Here is an 18,317-nt window from a genome sequence, read left to right as displayed (position 1 = left end):
GCTACCTTTTGTGTAAGAGCAGGAAGTATAGAACGGATACTCCTATTTCCTCGTAGAGCAGCAGAAAGGGACTATGGAGGGGCCATAGGAGAAACTATAAATAGTGGTTTCCGTGGGGGCTGAAAAGGAGGAACTTGATAGCTGAGGCTCAAACATGGAAGACTTTTTATATTGGGGAGTTTTGAAGCCTTCAAATGTAATACTATTCAAAACAAAAAGACAAATGAAAAGGATAGTAACATAATAAATGATAGTATCAACGTAGAAATCCTCTATGTCAGATTTACTGAAGAGTTTACATACATTATTTTTAATCCTCAAAACAAAGACCAAAGTGATGGATACATCTTGACAGAGGATAAGCCTTGTTTGTAGGTAATTGTAAAAGGTAATTGCGATTGTAAAATCTTTTGCCTAAACCCCTCGGTTTTTCCACATTAATTCAACTCCTTATTCAGGGATCTACAGAACACAACCTGCTGCTTCTTGCCTCAATACACTTGTAGGCAGCTTTTCCTCTACCTGAGACCACTACCCCCCCCCCCCCCTATTTTGCCTGGACGACTCCTAGTCAAGCTCCTGCCCAGTTAACTTTCTCCAAACCACTTTCTTCAACAGAGTGAGTAATTCTCCTTAGCTCTGTATCTCATACTAAGTTAAACCCATCTTAACCATTATTTCTTAACGGTCTTTAAATCCACAGCATCTAGCAAAATGCCTGGCAACTGACTTTTGCTCACAGAATGCTCCTTCAGCTACAAAGGACTCTTTAATCCTCACCAGGAGCATTCAGAAAAAATAAGACCTCATTAAAAGAACACATTCACTTGCTAACAGGTATAAATAATGGTTCTTGGATATTTTAGAATAGAAGTGGCTGCAGGTACTTCTGAGAACACCAGTATCTGAAGTGGGATCACTCTTAATTTTAACTGGACACAAGTAGATCTTACTTACAAACTCTAATACTAAATTTCTGAGAGAGGTTTATTCCTAGTATTTCTGGTAAATTCTTCACAAAATATAAATTCACAGAGTAGTAACACTTTCATAAAAATATATTAATTTTAACTCCTAACCATGGCCTTTCTGAATTTTCTTTCCCAGGAAATGTGTTTACCTTTAAAGGGGAGATAAAGGGCACCGTGTTCGGAAGAAAGCTTGGTCCTTTATTGTTGAGTATCTAAAATACTCGGTCATCATTTAATATGGCGTGGGTCTCTAGACAGACACACAGAACTGACTTTTTCTCCTCAGAATCTGTCCTCCAAAGAATGTTGTCCACACAGCTTATAAATTAGATCAACAGTAAAGTGCCAGCCAGTATGGCATTGTTGTCAAAGTTACATGATCGGAGGTCAGATGCCTGAGTTCAAGTCTTGACTCTGACCATTCGTAACTGTCTCCTAGAAGGTCCTTGAGCATGAATTATATGTTAGAGTTAGGATATTATTACTATTTAACGTTCATCCAATCCTTGGCATGGTGGGTTCTAAACTCTTTGTGTCACGATTTATTTAATCTTCCCAATGTCCCAATGTGTTTGATTACCAGTATAACCTGATTTCACAAATGAGACAGATGTTCACTTGACCAAGGACACAGTTCTTTGGGTGGTATGTGCTAACAGTAGGAGCTGTTATACTACTTTTCAAGAAATAAACCCCACTCTCTAGGGGAATACATACAGCCCAAATCCCAGATTATCTTCTGCTTTGAGAATTTTGGTTAACCAGAGAATGTTAATTTTGGAAGTCACTTTAATTTTTCCAGATGTCATACAAGATTTCTTCTTAATGAAGGTTCTAAAACATAGGTCTTTACAACATGTCAGACTTCGTTTTTTTAAAAAAGTCTATCCCAACGGGTCTTAACCAGAGAAAGTGGATTGTTATGTCTTGCCAGGTGTGTTCTAAAAGGATTTTCAGTGCCATGTTTTTTTTCTGCCCCCATATGCGTTTGAGGACCTTCATAACCCATACCCAACATACTAATACTCATGAGGTTACATAAAAGGCCTTGTTACAAATGATACGGAAGTCACTGAATCACCTATCAAAACCAGCATTTGCGTATCTTACACATTTGGAAAAAGACACTTCTCACGGGGAAGCAATTCAAAAATACTGATACTCAGGGGCGCCTGGGTGGCTCAGTCGTTAAGCATCTGCCTTAGGCTCAGGGCGTGATCCCGGCGTTCTGGGATCGAGCCCCACATCAGGCCCCACCGATGGGAGCCTGCTTCTTCCTCTCCCACTCCCCCTGCTTGTGTTCCCTCTCTCGCTGGCTGTCTCTCTCTGTCAAATAAATAAATAAAATCTTAAAAAAAAAAAATACTGATACTCAAACAGACGTTTGTACATCCATGTTCTTACTAGCATGATTCATAACAGCCAAAGGTTGGAAGAAACCCATTCATGCTATTGATAAATGAACAAAATGGCCTATACATAAAATGGAATATGATCTTAAAAATGCTGACACATGCTACAGCATGGATGAACCTTGAGAACATTATGCTAAATGAAATAAACCAGTCACACACACACACACAAAAATACTGTAAGATTCTACTAATCAAATATCTAGAACAGTCAAATTTATAGAAACAGGTAGAATGGTGACTGCCAGGGCCTGAGAGGAAGGCAGAATGGGGAGTTAGTGTTTAATGGGTACTCAATTCCAGTTTGGGAAGAAAAGTTGTAGAGATGGATAGTGGGAATGGTTGTGCAAGCATGTACTCAGTACCACTCAACTGTCCATCTCACACAGCTAGAATGGTAAATTTTAGGTTTTACCATGAAAAAAAAAAATTCATTACCTACAACACATACAAAAGACAAGCAGGTAGTTATCAATGAACTTGGGCCAAAGAAACAGTTCATCTAGATAATTTTGAGCAAGAAAGACCCTCAGGACTATCAAGACAGCCTCAATTCTCTTTAATTAAAAAAAAAAAAAACCTCCCCTTTGTTTTAGCTAAATACTTCACCTTCATATGAAAAAAAAATTAATCTTCCCAAAAACTTAAAGGGAAAAACATTCAAACTCTACTCCTATTCCAAGTGTCAGTCATATAACACACATTTTGTTTGATCGCTTTGCCACCTGCGACTGAGCCCCAAGAGCAACCATGAGGATCCGAAGCTACAATTTCAAAATGGAACTAAGCCATCCGTAATCTTTACTGTCAGAGCAATGCCTAATAAACTTCAGTTAGGTTAATCCCATTAAGATCTAACATTGTTATCCTTTTAAAGTGAAAACACATTTAATGAGATCATAGGAACGAATGAAGAGGCGGTCAGGCTCAGCCCCTTCGGTATCCGTTTCTGATGTCATATGGACAGGATCTGAGCAAGGTTACTTCTGGTACTTTCTGTCTTCCTTTCTCTTTGCCTTTCCCTGAAGCCTTATTGAAATTTGATAAGACCTACCTACCTACCTACCTACCAACCAACCAAAGAGCTTTCGAGGGGAGGGTAGGAAGATGAGAAGACACTGTCCCCAACACTACCACATCCTTCATCCCTCAGAAGCGTTCAGGAAGGAGCCCCTCTGCAAAGTTCATCTGCTGCATGGCTGACTCTCCATTACTGCTAAAACACTCAAAAGCTAACTGGGCAGACCATCTTTAATCCTAGAAAAGAGTAGGAAGTTACATTGTAAATCTGATCTCCGGATTGCAGAACAGAAAATTATGTAGTGGGCAAAAAGACAAGACAAAATGGTTGGAAATCTGGACTGCTTTGACAAAGCAGAAGGTTTTACTCTGTCAGGTTACAAATAGTCACTTTTGTAATAAACAGAAAAAGAAAGGTAACGTGACCTACAATTGTTAAATTTGGGAAGCGCTAGAAACCTGAATGACCCAAGTCCACTCATGGGAACGGTCTAGCAGATATGTAACTCAATTCATGTGTCTGCATGACACATGATCTCTACTTAGTAGAGTCAACCTCTTGTGTATTCATTTGACTTAGTACAGTCTGGAAGGACAAACACAAAGGGTTAACTAATTTGAACTATTTTTCCAATTTTTCAATTTTTTAAGATTTCATTTTTATTTATTTGAGATAGCGAGAGAACACAAGCAGGGGGCAGAGGGAGAGGGAAAAGCAGACTCACTGCTGAGGAGGTTTGGATCCCAGGACCCCGGGATCATGACCTGAGCCAAAGGCAGACGCTCAACCAAATGAGCCACCCAGGTGCCTCTATTTTTCCAATTTTTCAAAGATTTTTTTATTTCATTCTGATTAAAAACAGGTGACATATGAGTATTTGGTATTTCTGGAAGCAAATTTGCATATTAACAGTAAACATTTTTTAATCATGTAACTCATATTGTAATCACATGAAAAAGAGCTTTCATTTTTCTCTTGGTGAGAAAAAAGTTTTTAGAAGGTCTCAGAATCAGAAATCCTCAAGGCCAACATCTCAACCTGCTGTGTAGTGATGAGCCCACAGAATAGTCTGAGCTATACATAAATGTGTATTTTCCTAACAGGCACGTTAAACTGTCGACCGTGACCAATCAGGTTTTAAACGTCTGCTGTCAATTAAGAATAAATAAATTCCTGAATGATTAATTTTTTCCCCATTTTGGAAAATGAAATCGGGTCTTATTTCTGTCACATCTGCCATCAGCAAGGAGAAAGAAAGGGCATGAAATAAAATAAGCATTGGCATCAAGAAAAAGCTTACCTCCTCCCCATATTTTTTATTGGAAAAATAAAATTTGTTTTCCAGTAAGATATTTCATTTTTTTAAAAAAAATCTGTTTCTACTCAAAGCTAGAGTTCTATTTATTTTTAAATGAGGCACACGAAACCTCCCAAGTGCAACTCAGATTTACATCTGGCTGATCCTCCCAAATGTGACCCACCAAGTTCATGCTGTTTATTTCTGAGTTCTGTGATTTTGGGGATAACACGTGTGAGAGATAGCAAATTAACTACCGCTAGTCAGCAGCAAGCCAGCAGAAGATGTCTTGGGAAGCAAGTGGGAGCAAATCCTGCAAGTCAATTTCTAATCACACTTGCCAGAAACTGGGGGGGAAATGTGACCAGTCCTGCCAAGAAAAATCAGTGGTAGAACTTGTTTCCCTTTTTCCATGGAATATTTCAACACTCCACCAACAAATACAGCTCAGTCTTTCCTTTCCGTAACTTCAGGACTGCAGGGAAGGCTCTGGTCTCAAGGATAGCCTTAGAAACATTAAAATGGCCCACATCACAAAACATCAGTCTCTCTGAGTCCCTTTCCCGCAGCAATCTCCACTTACATGAGAGGTTGAGAGGGCAGGGGTAACTTGCAGGCTACAGAAATACACATTCTCCCCCTTCCCCCCTCCCCACCCCCACCAAAGACACATACAGGTGCCTCGAGAAACCGCACTCAAACCTCCTTACCTAGAACTGGCCAGGAATACTGTGGAATGGGTCAGCCTCTGCTGAAAACAGAACCAACTGATGGCTTAAAGAACCACAGTTTGAAAATCACCTATTCATTTCAAGAGTAAGACCCCGGGGGGACACTCTTGCTGTGTATTTTCACCTGGTTTCTTACCTCAATCCCAAACCAAATAAATCAGTGGTTCTGAACCAGGACCACCCGTAGAGTCACCTGGAGAGCCTCTAGGCCAGGCTGCTGCTGATGCTGGGACCAACCCCGTCCCCTCCCCCACACCAACTCCATTGAAACAGGACAGGGGACCGACCACTGTCTTTCTAAAAGCCTCCCGGGTGAGTCTACTGTGAGAACCCCAGCTTTTAGAAGTGTGCTTTTTAAAAAGTTGATTTCTCTACCAAACACACTCAAAGAAATTACAGCTCTAATTTCAGTCCATCTGTCCTCTCATCGGCTCGAGGACCAGAAAGTCCTGGTCATGGTTGCACGGCTGCTGTCATGCTGGCTTCCCGATGTGGGAGCGGATGAAGCCGGATGCTCTCTATGGCTAGGGATGGAGGTGGGCTTAGTACAGGCCCCAGAGGGCAATGAACGGCTTAGACTCAACTTGGTAATTAGAAAGCACAAACTCCCATTATCCACACTCCAGACACCAAACGTGCCCGTTTTTCCATACCAAGCAATTCTCCGAATCTCAATGGACACGGAGTAGTCGAACTGCAAGTTAACTCAACTCTGACACTTGCCAAATTTGCAAAGACCCCGCAGGTGAGGGGCTCTGGCCACAAGACTGCTCCCCACCCCAAAACGCCAATTGCAGGTCCAGGTCACCACCAGTAACTCCGGCCGACCAGCTATGTAAATCGGGGGTTCCCCGGTCTGGAGCTCCATAACTTACTAGAACCGCTCGAAAACGGCTTACTTACCAAATCACCAGTTTATTACAAAGGCTACAATTCAGGACCGGCCAGACGGAGGAGATGCCTAGGGCAAGGTGCGAGGGGCGAACGGAAGGCCATCTGTCACGCTTAGCTCCCAATACCTCCACAGTTCAACCCAGAAGCTCTCCAGACCCCTTCTCCTAGGGTAGGCATAATGAACTAAAAGATTGGCCACTGGTGTTTAACTCAATCTCCAGCCCCCTTCTCGCCTCCCTGGAGGTCAGGGGGTGGAGCCTGTAAGTACCAGTCCTCTAATCACACGGTGGTTCCCCTGGCAACGAGCCCCCATAATTAGAGGCTTTCCAAGAGTTGCCTTATTAACAGAAACTCAGGTGTGGTTGAATGGGGCTTGTTTTGAATAACAAAACACATCACTCCAGAGCTGTTTCAGGAGCTGGGAACAATAACCAGATATTAAAACAAAAGATGCTTCCATTAGTCTTAGGAAATTACAGGGGTTTTAGGAGATCTGGCCAGGAGCCAGGAACGAAGACCAAAATACAGATTTCTTACTATATCACAGTGAGCCAGGTATAAGGGCACCATCTCGTGTATTTTGAGCATCTCAGGACATGCTACTGTGTTAAGCACAAAGACAAACATAAAATAGGGTGTACACAGAGTGAAACATGGTGGTTTTCCTTAGCCACTACTTCCCTCAACTCTACCATGCATTAGAATCACCTGGAGAATCACTCCACCCCCAGAGTCTCTGATTCAGTCTAGGGTAGACTAACAATGCAATTATTTGCATTTCTAACAAGGTCCCAGGTGATGCCGATGCTGTTGACCTTAGGACCACACCTTGAGAACCACTGTTCCAGACTAAACTGGCACCTCCAAACCTATGAAATACCAGAGATTCATTTTTATTTTACTTTTCCGCAGTTTTATGAAGATATAATTAACATACAGCACTGTTTACATTTAAGGCATAGAGCATAATGATTTGACTTTCACGTATTGTGAAATGATCACTACGATAAGTTAAGATCCATCATCTCAGGTACCGGAGAAGAAAAGAAAAGAAAAGAAAAGAAAAGAAAAGAAAAGAAAAGAAAAGAAAAGAAAAGAAAAGAAAAGAAAAGAAAAGAAAAGAAAAGAAAAGGAAAGGAAAGGAAAGGAAAGGAAAGAAAAGAAAAGAAAAGAAAGGAAGGAGGGGAGAAAATGTTTTTTTCTTATGATGAGAACTCTTGGGATCTACTCTCTCAACAACTTTCAAATACACCACACAGCAGGGCTAACCACGGTCATCATGTCGTATGTGACAACCCTAAGATTTGTTGTCATAGTATCTGTTTATACAATGGGAATGTTGAACAGACTGGATTTTTCGTATAAAAGAATTATTGTTGGGGCACCTGGGGGGCTCAGTTGGGTAAGCATCCAACTCTTGATTTAGACTCAGGTCGTGATACTCATGGGTTGTGAGATCAAGCCCCGTGTCGAGCCCTGCGTCGAGCCCGGAGTCTGGCTCCATGCTCAACACGGTAAGCTTGAGATTCTTTCTCCCTCTCCCTCTCCCTCTGCCCCTCCCCCCCAATAAATAAATAAATAAAATCTTTTTTAAAATTATTGTTAAGTATTGTTTTAGGTGTGAAAACAGTATTGTATCTATGTTTAAAAAAAACAAAGAGTTCTTATCTTTAAGAGTTAGGCATTGAAAAAGTTTTTAAGTTGACACCCGCCTTGTACCCAAACTCTCTCCTCATGGTAGGGTTTACCATTCCCAGGCATGTTTTCTATCACAACATGCCTATATGAGTAGATAAAAAGAAAACCAAAAATATAATAAAGTAATAGCATAGATAAGGAACTAAAACAGGGCAGCCCAGGAAAGAGCGAGTAACAGACCGTAGCCACAAAGGGAATCAGTATGACCCTTTATCTGGAAATTTTCCCCATCCAAAAAGTCTCTTACCTGAGCATGCAGGATGCTAATGCTTCCGTAGTCACCTGAGAGTACTAGGAGAGAAAGGGAAACTGAGTCAGAAGTTGTAAGAGTAAACAGAAGGACACAGCAGAGTGACATTTCAGTATACATTCTGGTCTACCTTGAAGGTTTCGAGAGGAACATTTGGGAAGTTGAGTAACAAACACAAACGATTGGCCTTGGCCTTGCCTGCTCTGGGGCCATTCCACGCCAGTGACTCACTACAGAGGGTGAAGCCCTCCTTCTATCTGGAGCAAAAGCACCCAATAACCTGGTCTTAGCAGCAGCTCTGCTACTCCTATCGTAAGGTAATGCAAACACATCTCTCCCCCTTTCTGGGGCTAAATTTCATTATCTGAAAAATGAAGGGTTTTAGATATTCACAGTGCCTACCAAAGCTAACAGTGCATTACTACACGTGAAAAAACACTCGCCCTGGGACGTAATCAGAAGCAAAGAAAGAAAGCTAGCACACATATATATGCTAGACCCGACTGCTTGTTGCTTCTTTCATTTACCCTCTACAACCATTTTTGTAAGGCTAGTCTCGATAGCCACCGAAGGCTCTGGACGGAGAGACTGGCTGAGAGGATACAGTAACTTGCCCAAGGTCATCGAACCAGCAGTAGCAGAGCCATAGATCAAAACCAGGAGCTGGCTGACCCCAGAAGGACGTTCTTCCCACTACACCACGGGCGGTGTACTGAGCGCCATCCTGTTGCTGGTTAGAATCCCATCAAAGCCACGGTGAGCTCTGACTCCGGCACTTACAAAGGCGTGCAAGGTTACATCGAGGGTGAGGTCTGTTTTCTGTGCCCACACTTCTCGTTTTTAAAAATCTGATATTTTGTAAGAATGTATTTGATTGTAGAAGTAATTGCCCGATACCCCACAAAATTAGCTTATGACATTTCTAATTGTTTTATTCAAAAAATTTATACTTTCCTTTCCCTAAAAAAGCATAGTTTATAAGAGCAGGTTATGTCTGGATACAACAAGGGGAAGAAGCTTGGAGGTTTTTCCCTCCCTTAAAATTTTTAGAGGCTACACCCCCCAAACTACTTATTTTCTAAGCATCTGGTTTCACAAGCAAAATTACTGGCAAGTCATGAAAGATTTAACTATTTCACATAGAGTCTCCTTTTTTTTTTTAAAGAAAATAAAATTCTAGAGATTAGAAATACACCACGTTTCCTGCTTGGCCAAGGCAACAAAACAGCTCCAGTGGATGAACATACCGCATAAAGCAACTGTCTGATTCTCTGGGGCTCAAGGTCAGTTTTCCCTCCATACAGGGATTCACATAATTGGCTATGCACATTCGTCCATTGAATCAGGTGGCAAGACAACCTATTAGATAGATCAGTGGTCTGATGTAGGACACAGCTGCTCTGCTCCCTCCAGGCTTAAAATAATTCAGCACTATCAACCTCCCCCATTAAGTACAATTAATTTTATGAAATGGAGAAAATAAGCATTTTATTTAAAATGGCTGACACACGCTATGCACGGCAGAAAACACCAACTGTGCACGCGACACCCGCGTCCCCCAGTTCCCGCTGACCTCGAGGTGCTAATGAGGGAGTTCTGCAAAGACTGCATTAAAAAGGATCCTACATTTAGCCAGCCCTGACCCCAATCCAAACTTTTCTCCCACACCACAGCAGGAGGGCCTCACTAATTGGAATGTGCAGAACACGTGGCCTGAAACATGTTTCACTAGCATGCAGCCACAGAGCGTCCTCATCGACACACATGCGCGTGCGCGCACACACACACGCACACCACTCCAATTCCTTCGCTTTAAAAACAATGTGCACAATAAATGTGGGTTTCAAAATTAAAGTATGTGTTTGTATGGGTAACACACACACACACACACACACACACAGGTGGAAATGGTTTTCGTGAGCACAGATCTCCCCCTAAGACGGGTGGTATTGACCAGACATAGAAACAACAAAGATCCCGGGTGAAAAGGGACCCTCTAATCACATTAGCTTGTAGTTCTAAAGGAAGATCGTTGCTCTGGATTTCCCTTTATACATAGCAACTTCAAAAAATCCCCATTTTCTTAGTACATCTTTATGTAGGGAAGCCTGCGTGCCTTTGAAGCCTCAACACAAAACAAACAAGAGTCTTTACAAGTCCTGTCTGACCACCCAGGGAGAATCAAATAGTATTTTTTTCTCCAGTAGGCCACCCCAGGATACTGCGAATAAAAAGGAAAAGAAGGAACTCATCATGTAACCGGGATGTATTTTTCTAGTGTCGTTATACGCTGTTTTAATCTAAATATTATGGTATATTTTTCACTAGCAAAGCCAAAGCAGATCTAATTATTCATTTATTATTAGAAGTTTTGAAAGAGCAGGAAATAGGTTAAAACCACTGGAACAGCAGAGGGGAGGGGCGAGATTAAGGAATTTTCTTCTCAAAATCCCAAGCATCGAGCAGGGATTTTTAAAAGTGCTGACGGTGGAGAGGGGGCCGGCGGTTCCTTAGGACAAAAGCCCTGGGATGAAACCTCTCAAGGGCCAGACTGCAGGAGACGCTAGGGGAGGGAGTTTCTGGGCACCACACTGAAGAGCTTAGTTGCATGCAAGGATTTTAGAATCATGAGAAGGTCTTAGAGTCATAAGCATCCTAAAATGCGCTCCTCTAATCATGTTGTGTCCCTGCACCAAACCTCCATGTGGGCCAAATGAAAACCAGATCCTGTAGCCAGCCATTAGGGAGGTCCAACCAGCTTCCCACGCCTGGTTTCCACTGCTGCCATCAGGATCTGTGGTGCTCCGGGCAGCTGGAGGTCCCTACTGTTCCTCACATACGCAGGGCACTTCCACCTGGTCAAGCCCACACAGAAGGTCTTTTGTTCTCCTGAAATGGCCTCCCGGCCTCATCCCTCTCCTGACTCAACCTTTAGGACAGAATGGAAAGAGGTTAATAGACCTCCTCCTGAATCACAGCTCTGTCCCTCAACAGCCTGCCTGGTAGCTTGGGGCAAATTACTTCATCCGATTCCCTGCCTCACTTTCTCCATCTGCTAAAGGGGGATATGAAAGCCTGTCTCACTGTTATGAACTACAAGGGAGGGTGGTAATCAACTAATGCTCATTAACGTGGTGAGTGTTATTTCCCTGCACTCACATAAATGCCACCTTCCCCCCACTCCGGCCAGTCTTCCTTAACAACCACAGCCAAAAGACCTCTCCCCCTTCTCTGACTTCCCCTCCCAACCTCACTGCAGTGTCTGGTGCCTGAACACTCTCCGCATGCACTATGATTATCCCTCTATCGTCACCACGGCCACCAGACTGTGTGCTCTTTGGAGGTAGGACCCATGTTTCATTCATGTTTGTATTCTTTCCAATGTCTCATACACAATCAAATATAACCACCTCGGGATTCTAATATTAACAGTTCCCTTTAAATATTCCAGACAAAACCCATTATTCTCCAAGAAAACGGAGTCCATGTGACATGAATAACCACCCTACTAGTAAGTAATAGTACCTTTTCCTACAGGACCAACTTGAATGGGTGACGGAATGGATAGATGGATGGGCAAACGGACATAGGAACAAACCAACCAGCAGTCAGCTACAACAGCCAACATATTGTCAGCAATTCAAACCCTGGGGGATTGCGTACTGACCCACCATCGAATGGCCGGGCCACCTTACCACTCATGCTTTTCTTCATGAACGTTTTTAAATGTCGTTCCTTTGAGATTCCTTATGAACTCCAGATCGAGAAAATTCACCCCGTGAAAGAATTTGAGACAGTATTCTCCTTCAACAGGAGGATCTCTTAATTAATTTAATATATCATTGTGTTCAAAACTTTTCAAATAAACAGTAGTTCACCTTTCTTGTGTGTAGCTTATTCATGCCCTAGCTTTTACGGAAAGCCAATGCCAGGCGCCAGTCACGTGCTTGTCCCCACAGGAAGCCCACAGGCGGGCCATCCGTGTGAAGAGCTCCAGCTCCATATCCTCTCTTGTTCTCCTCCAACTCTGCGGCCTCCATCTGTCCCTCCATTTATTCACTAAAGTGCAGCGCGGGCACAATAAACCCCATCACAGAGATAATGAGAGGGGGATTATGGAAAGGCAGCTTGCAAAGCACTTGGCAAACACTTCGGTCTGAAGGTTTGGGATCTAGGAGCCCATTTCCCTTCCCTCTCTAAGGTTCAGGAAATGTTGCAAACCTCTCAGATGGCAGGCAGCTCCAAACTAGGATCTGGGGCATAGGAAGAATTTTCCAGAATGCCTGCCTCCGGAGCCACACGACTGACAGGAGACAGCCTGGGAAACATTCTGGAGCGTTGCCGCAACCTGTTCAAAAATGCCCTCCTCTCCTGAGGGTTTTAGAGGGAAGGGGGGTGGAGGGATGGGCCAGCCTGGTGATGGGTATTAAGGAGGGTGCATATTGCATGGAGCACTGGGTGTTATACGCAAACAATGAATCATGGAACACTACATCAAAAACTAATGATGTACTGTAGGGTGACTAACATAACATAATAAAAAAAAATTTTTTTAAATTATAAGCAAAATAAAATGCAATATTCTATTAAAAAAAAAATGTCCTCCTCTTTCCATCCCTCTCTGAACTCTTAAACTCACTGGAAATGCAATGTGGGTAATACACCAAGTGGAAAATTCACAGTGTGAGACTGTTGGTACTGGAGGTAAGCTACGGAGAGCACATTCATCGCACCTGAAGACAACACACACAAAACAAATGGCTCCAGCACTGTGCCAATCAGTGTCCTTGCCCTTGAGATTCCAGGGCATCCGAAGTCATTAACCGAGGCATTGCCTGCTGCACAGGACCTCTCTGACGTAACTCTGGTGACAGTTCCAATGCGCCATCAGTTCTCTCTGGCCACCCCATTGAAGAGAGCCCTTCCGGCAACATCTCTAGCCCCACACCCTGCTTTATTTCTTTACAGCATTTATTATTATGTGACATTAAATTGTGCCTTTCTTTCTCATCATCACCAGTGTCTCCCACCAAAACAGGAGCTTCTTTAGAGCAATGACTGTTCTCTTCACTTCCATATTCCCAGTATCTAAACCATATCCATATTCCCAGTATCTAGAACTGTATCCATAGTCCCGGTGTCTAGAACCGTTTCCATATTCCCAGTATCTAGAATCGTATCCATAGTCTCAGTATCTAGAACCATATCCATAGTCCCAATGTCTAGAACCGTATCTATATTCCCAGTATCTGGATGGATGGTGAGTAAATATCTAAGTGGAATGACGGATATCCACTTCCCAGATCAGAAACCTGTTAATGTAGACCCAGTGTTACTAAGTTACTGACAACAATGGTTTCTCTTCTGTTTAAAGTAACACCCGATTGGAACCTGGCTTCTCTCCACCAATACCTGAGGTAACTCAGGAATAAGCCCAGAGAAGGAACGAGGTGCTTCTAATAACGATACTGGGATAGCAGGTGCACAATGAGAGGGTCCTGGGCAAGGTGGAGTGTAGAGATCACTTTAACCCTAAAGCAAAACCAGATTTGAAGAGGGTCACTACTGAGTACGGTCACTGGACTAGTCCAGATGCCAAGGGCACAGCCTGTTGCAGGGGCTAGACCTGAAGGACACCGTCCTGCCTACGGCAGTGAGGAAGCTTCAAGGGATGACATTTTCTGTCTGTAGCTTACCGGGGCCCCACTGCCATCCAGAGAGTAAGACAAAGGAACAACTGGGAATGGACATGAAAATCAGGTTGGAGACCTTTGCTTTATTAAAAAATGTGCTTGTTGATCAATACACAGAGTAAAACGTTCTCGCTGCACAGAGCTGCACGAAGCAAATGAAAAAGAACTAAGAATACCTAATTTTAATTACTTAATCAAGAACACCTGAAATCACAGTAATTTTGGCACGCATAACAAACTATATATACACTGTATACCTTTTCTTCCTTCTATGATAAATCATCTTTTAGGCAAGGGCACCCTGCTGGCTCAGTTAGTAGAGCATTCAACTCTTGATCTTGGGGCTGTGAGTTCAAGTCCCATATCGGGCGTGGAGCCTGCTTTGAAATAAATAAACAAATCGGCCTTTCAGCAAAAACTAGAACTGCATTAACTTTAACTTCCAATGTACACGTTTCTCTACTCTAAATTACCTTGACTTTTCACAAGCACGTCCGTGCAGAGAATTTCAGTGCACTTGCGGCCTGAGGGAAACACACCTTTTTCTTGCCACTTGGAGAACAACTCAATGAAGTAACAATTGCGTCCTGGTCCTGTGATTCATCCTTTCCCCCAAACTGAGAAATTCTTGCAACAAAATTTCTTTAAAGGGGTACATTGTGGGGGCGCCTGGGTGGCACAGCGGTTAAGCGTCTGCCTTCGGCTCAGGGCGTGATCCCAGCGTTCTGGGATCGAGCCCCGCATCAGGCTCCTCCGCTGGGGGCCTGCTTCTTCCTCTCCCACTTCCTCTGCTTGTGTTCCCTCTCTCACTGGATGTCTCTATCTCTGTCGAATAAATAAATAAATAAATAAATAGTCTTTAAAAAAAATTAAATAAATAAAGGGGTACATTGTATATAATAACAATAAACTGCAATGCCCTCTGAAGTTTATAATGATCCTAGAGATGCTATGGTCTATTTATATGCTTTTCCACTGTAGGTGCAAGAAAACCCAATAGGCACACTAGAAAGTGTTGTAGGACCTCCCCCCTCTGTACATAAGCAAGCCTCAGCTCGCTCGCACATAAAAATGCTGATTTGGTGATGTCCACTGTCCCTGAATCAATCTCCAGATATGGGAAGGAAAAGAGTGGGATCTTTGCAGCCTAGAAGAGAAGCAAACATCAATGAGTAGTTGAGGAAGAAAGCGAGAGAGGAGGAGAGGCAGGGGGGAGGGAATGGAATAAAAGATTAGGCAGGGTGGACAGACAGCCACACCAAGACAGAATGCAGCCACAAATGACCTTTTGCACCCAAATCACACTGAACGTTTCAGACGCCTCCAAACCAGGACCGAATTTCCTAGCAGGGGCCAGGACACTTCTGGAAGAGGATTTGAACCATTTTCCCTCTTTCTTAAAGAACAGCCGCAGAATCTGCCCAACTAGGTCCTGGCCTGCCCATCTCTTCTTCCTCCCCGCCTACGGAGCTCCCCTTCGGTCTATCACAGTAAACAAACCCCTCTGCTCCTCCCTGGGTTCTCAGTTTCCATCATCATCATCAACAACAAAGACGTTTGTGAGGGCTTGTCTATGCACGGCCCCTGCTAGACAACCTACAAATCCAACCCCGCCTTTGAGGCTCTTCCCGAAGAGATTATTGTTTGGTTTTATAATTTTACCACCAGAAAAACTCTGGGTCCATGTCCTATTAACAGCAGGTCTGTGACTTTGGGTACAAAGAGCAGCACATTTTATAAGCGCCTGTAAATCAAAGTGACCTGTCTTACACTCAAGCACTGTCTGGCCGTGCAAGCCACAACACGGATTTCTAAACCATGAAACCCACTCTTTTTGAGGAATGTCCTCCTTTCTTCTTTTTCCAAGGCATTGGAGTTATTTTTGCAATCCTGAAACAGCATGGTCTTATTCAGGACACAGCCAGCCAGAGCTCAATAAATACGTGAACCGTGTCCTACTGACACACATTAAATAATTATATCCCAGGGTGATTATGCTGGACATACCCTTTCACCTATGGAAATGTTCAGGTGCAAAAAATATATATAAAATGGAAAGCAGAAAGAGGATACTACAATGTCCGCTTTCCAAGGGTAGGGGGAGTCTTCTTTTCAGTAAATCCATGTTAAAAGTTAAATTTTCTTTAAGGCACTTCCATGCTTATGTTTTAAGATACCATCAGCTCTGAACTGCTTTCACCCAGAAAATAAAAATTCCTGGGATTTTCTTATAGGGAAGTTCAAATGGTAGAAGAACATTTGATATTTTCAGTTTTCCTAAAGATCAGAAGGACTTTCAGAATAATGCATTTTTCCCTCAACAAAGGGCATCTGCAAAGCTTAGTCTGCTGAAAAAAATCATTCTGACAGTCTTAATGTATTCTTTTCAGGAAAGCTCTGTTCAGAGAATTCCACCAAAAAAAAAAAAAAAAAAAAAAAAATCCGTACCCCAGGAAAGCACCAATCTAAATCACTATAGCTTCTTGTAAATAGATGAGGCCAAAGTACCAAAGTATTTTCAATATATTCTAGATATTAGATTGCGGGGAGGGAGGGAAATAAGAATAATAATCTTGAATATTACGGATTTTTTACATTCCCTTGATGGACCAATACTAAAACAAATATGTGAATGATTTGCCAGATTTTCAAAGAACATCTTTTGGAATCCAGCTGGAAGACAAAAACATCAATAAGGTGGGAAATATAAAATTGCATCATTGTTGTAACTGAGAATGACAACCCCAACAACAAGAAAAATTATAGTACGATATTAATATAACAAGGCTCCTCTCATCCAGGATTCAGAATACTTTGCAAACACTCTCTGTCGCTGGGGTGATACTACTAGGGAATTCAATATAAGGAATTTTAATGACTTGTGTCAGGTCACTGGTCATCTCGAGGGGTAGACCCAAATGTAAATAGTTGATTGTGGTCTCCTGGTTTAAAGACTCAACCACATAACCTTCAATTAATGATTTAGAGAATCCTATTTCAGAGCCATTTTCAGGGAGGCCTATATTAGTCTTTCCATTAAATTCTGCTTTTCGCCTCTTTTCTCTGTTTCCATTATTTGCACAGTAGCCCAGGCAAGGTATAGGATAACTGGGGACACCCCTCTGTGGTCTCCCTAAGAAGCCATCAATATCTCCCCCCTTTCTCTCCCCTACATCCCTCCAGCCCAGCATCATAAGCAAAGCTCCCTCACACACCTGTTTTATCATATCCTGCCCCAGGACAGGAAGCAAGACCTTCCCCCTGCTTGTCAGAATGTTTAAAGTTCTCAATCAGGGATCGCAGACTTTTGTCATTCCTCCACACACTCCCGACACAGGGACATCCCCGGTCTCCTCCCTGTTCCCTGTTTGTGCTAGAGTGACCTCTGCCCAGAAGGCTACCATCATTTCTGGGGGCCTTGGTTTCCTAAATAGACATCCATTGAAGAAGATATTCGAGTTGAAAGAAACCTTGGAACCCACTTAGTCTGACCCTGCCACCCTATCCACACAGCCAGCATTGTTGACATCCAACTTCTTCACATTTTCAGGAATGAGAAGTTCACTGCTCTGAAGAACAGTGCTCTGTCAGGCATTTTAATTGGGAGAAAACTCTTGTCTGAGCTGAATTCTTGTGTGGTCACTGGGACGTCCACTAACAGGCCCAGTTCTATACCCCAGACTGATAAGAAGTGAACTTGTTCTGCAAGGAGATGGCCTTTGCAATGTTGGAAAACCACTGTTATGTTAATCCTTAATCTTCTCAGCTCCAAGTGTGTTTGGCGAGGCCCGTCAATCTTCCTCAGGAGACCTGGTTATCTCGGTCCTTTGCCATCCAAATCTCCTCCGGTTCGGCACTGCCTAACTGACCGCTCATGTCATGCACACAGAGAAAATGATAGTATCTGTATAGTATATTGGGAAGAGAGGCAAGGGCGTGGGGCAGGGTTGGGGGGATGGGGCTCTCCTGCACCCCAAACTGAACACCTTGTGCACAGACCATCTCCAATCCAATTTATTTCATCAAACTTCCCCCCAGGAACCAAAGCCAACACTCGTTTTTCCTCTTCCTCATCACTAAGTGCAGACTTATCTGCTTGCGCGGGATTTGACATTTGACTTCAGGACTTGGGACTCTTCTCTCCTTCGGGATTTTCCTGAATGAGCCTCTAATTTCGCGTGTCAGATTCACTTTCACAGCATGACTACAACTTCACCGGGGGCTGGGTGTCCCCGTCATGACCATTATGCGCGTAAGTTCACCATACGGGTCTGGGCACACAGTAGGCCCTCCTACGACACGTGCAGAGCTGAAACAGCCTCTGGCCAGGGGGGCACGGCCCACAGGCTA

At 43.1% G+C, this 18,317-nt stretch overlaps 1 long non-coding RNA gene across 1 annotated transcript in view; it reads right to left on the bottom strand.

The window, feature by feature from the left end:
• LOC121106088 overlaps nt 1-18,317 on the bottom strand; it is a 107,274-nt gene that overhangs the window by 3,536 nt on the left and 85,421 nt on the right. Inside the window, exon 3 of the long non-coding RNA XR_005838818.1 lies at nt 8,272-8,315. This is a non-coding gene — a long non-coding RNA (uncharacterized LOC121106088). The remainder of the gene's footprint in view (nt 1-8,271; nt 8,316-18,317) is intronic.

Source organism: Ursus maritimus, unplaced genomic scaffold (assembly GCF_017311325.1).
Source record: "Ursus maritimus isolate PB19 unplaced genomic scaffold, ASM1731132v1 scaffold_30, whole genome shotgun sequence".
In the NCBI taxonomy this organism is placed as follows: Eukaryota; Metazoa; Chordata; class Mammalia; order Carnivora; family Ursidae; genus Ursus; species Ursus maritimus.
The sequence above is the reverse complement of the archived record's forward strand: the minus strand, read 5'-3'. Positions and strand labels throughout refer to the sequence as shown.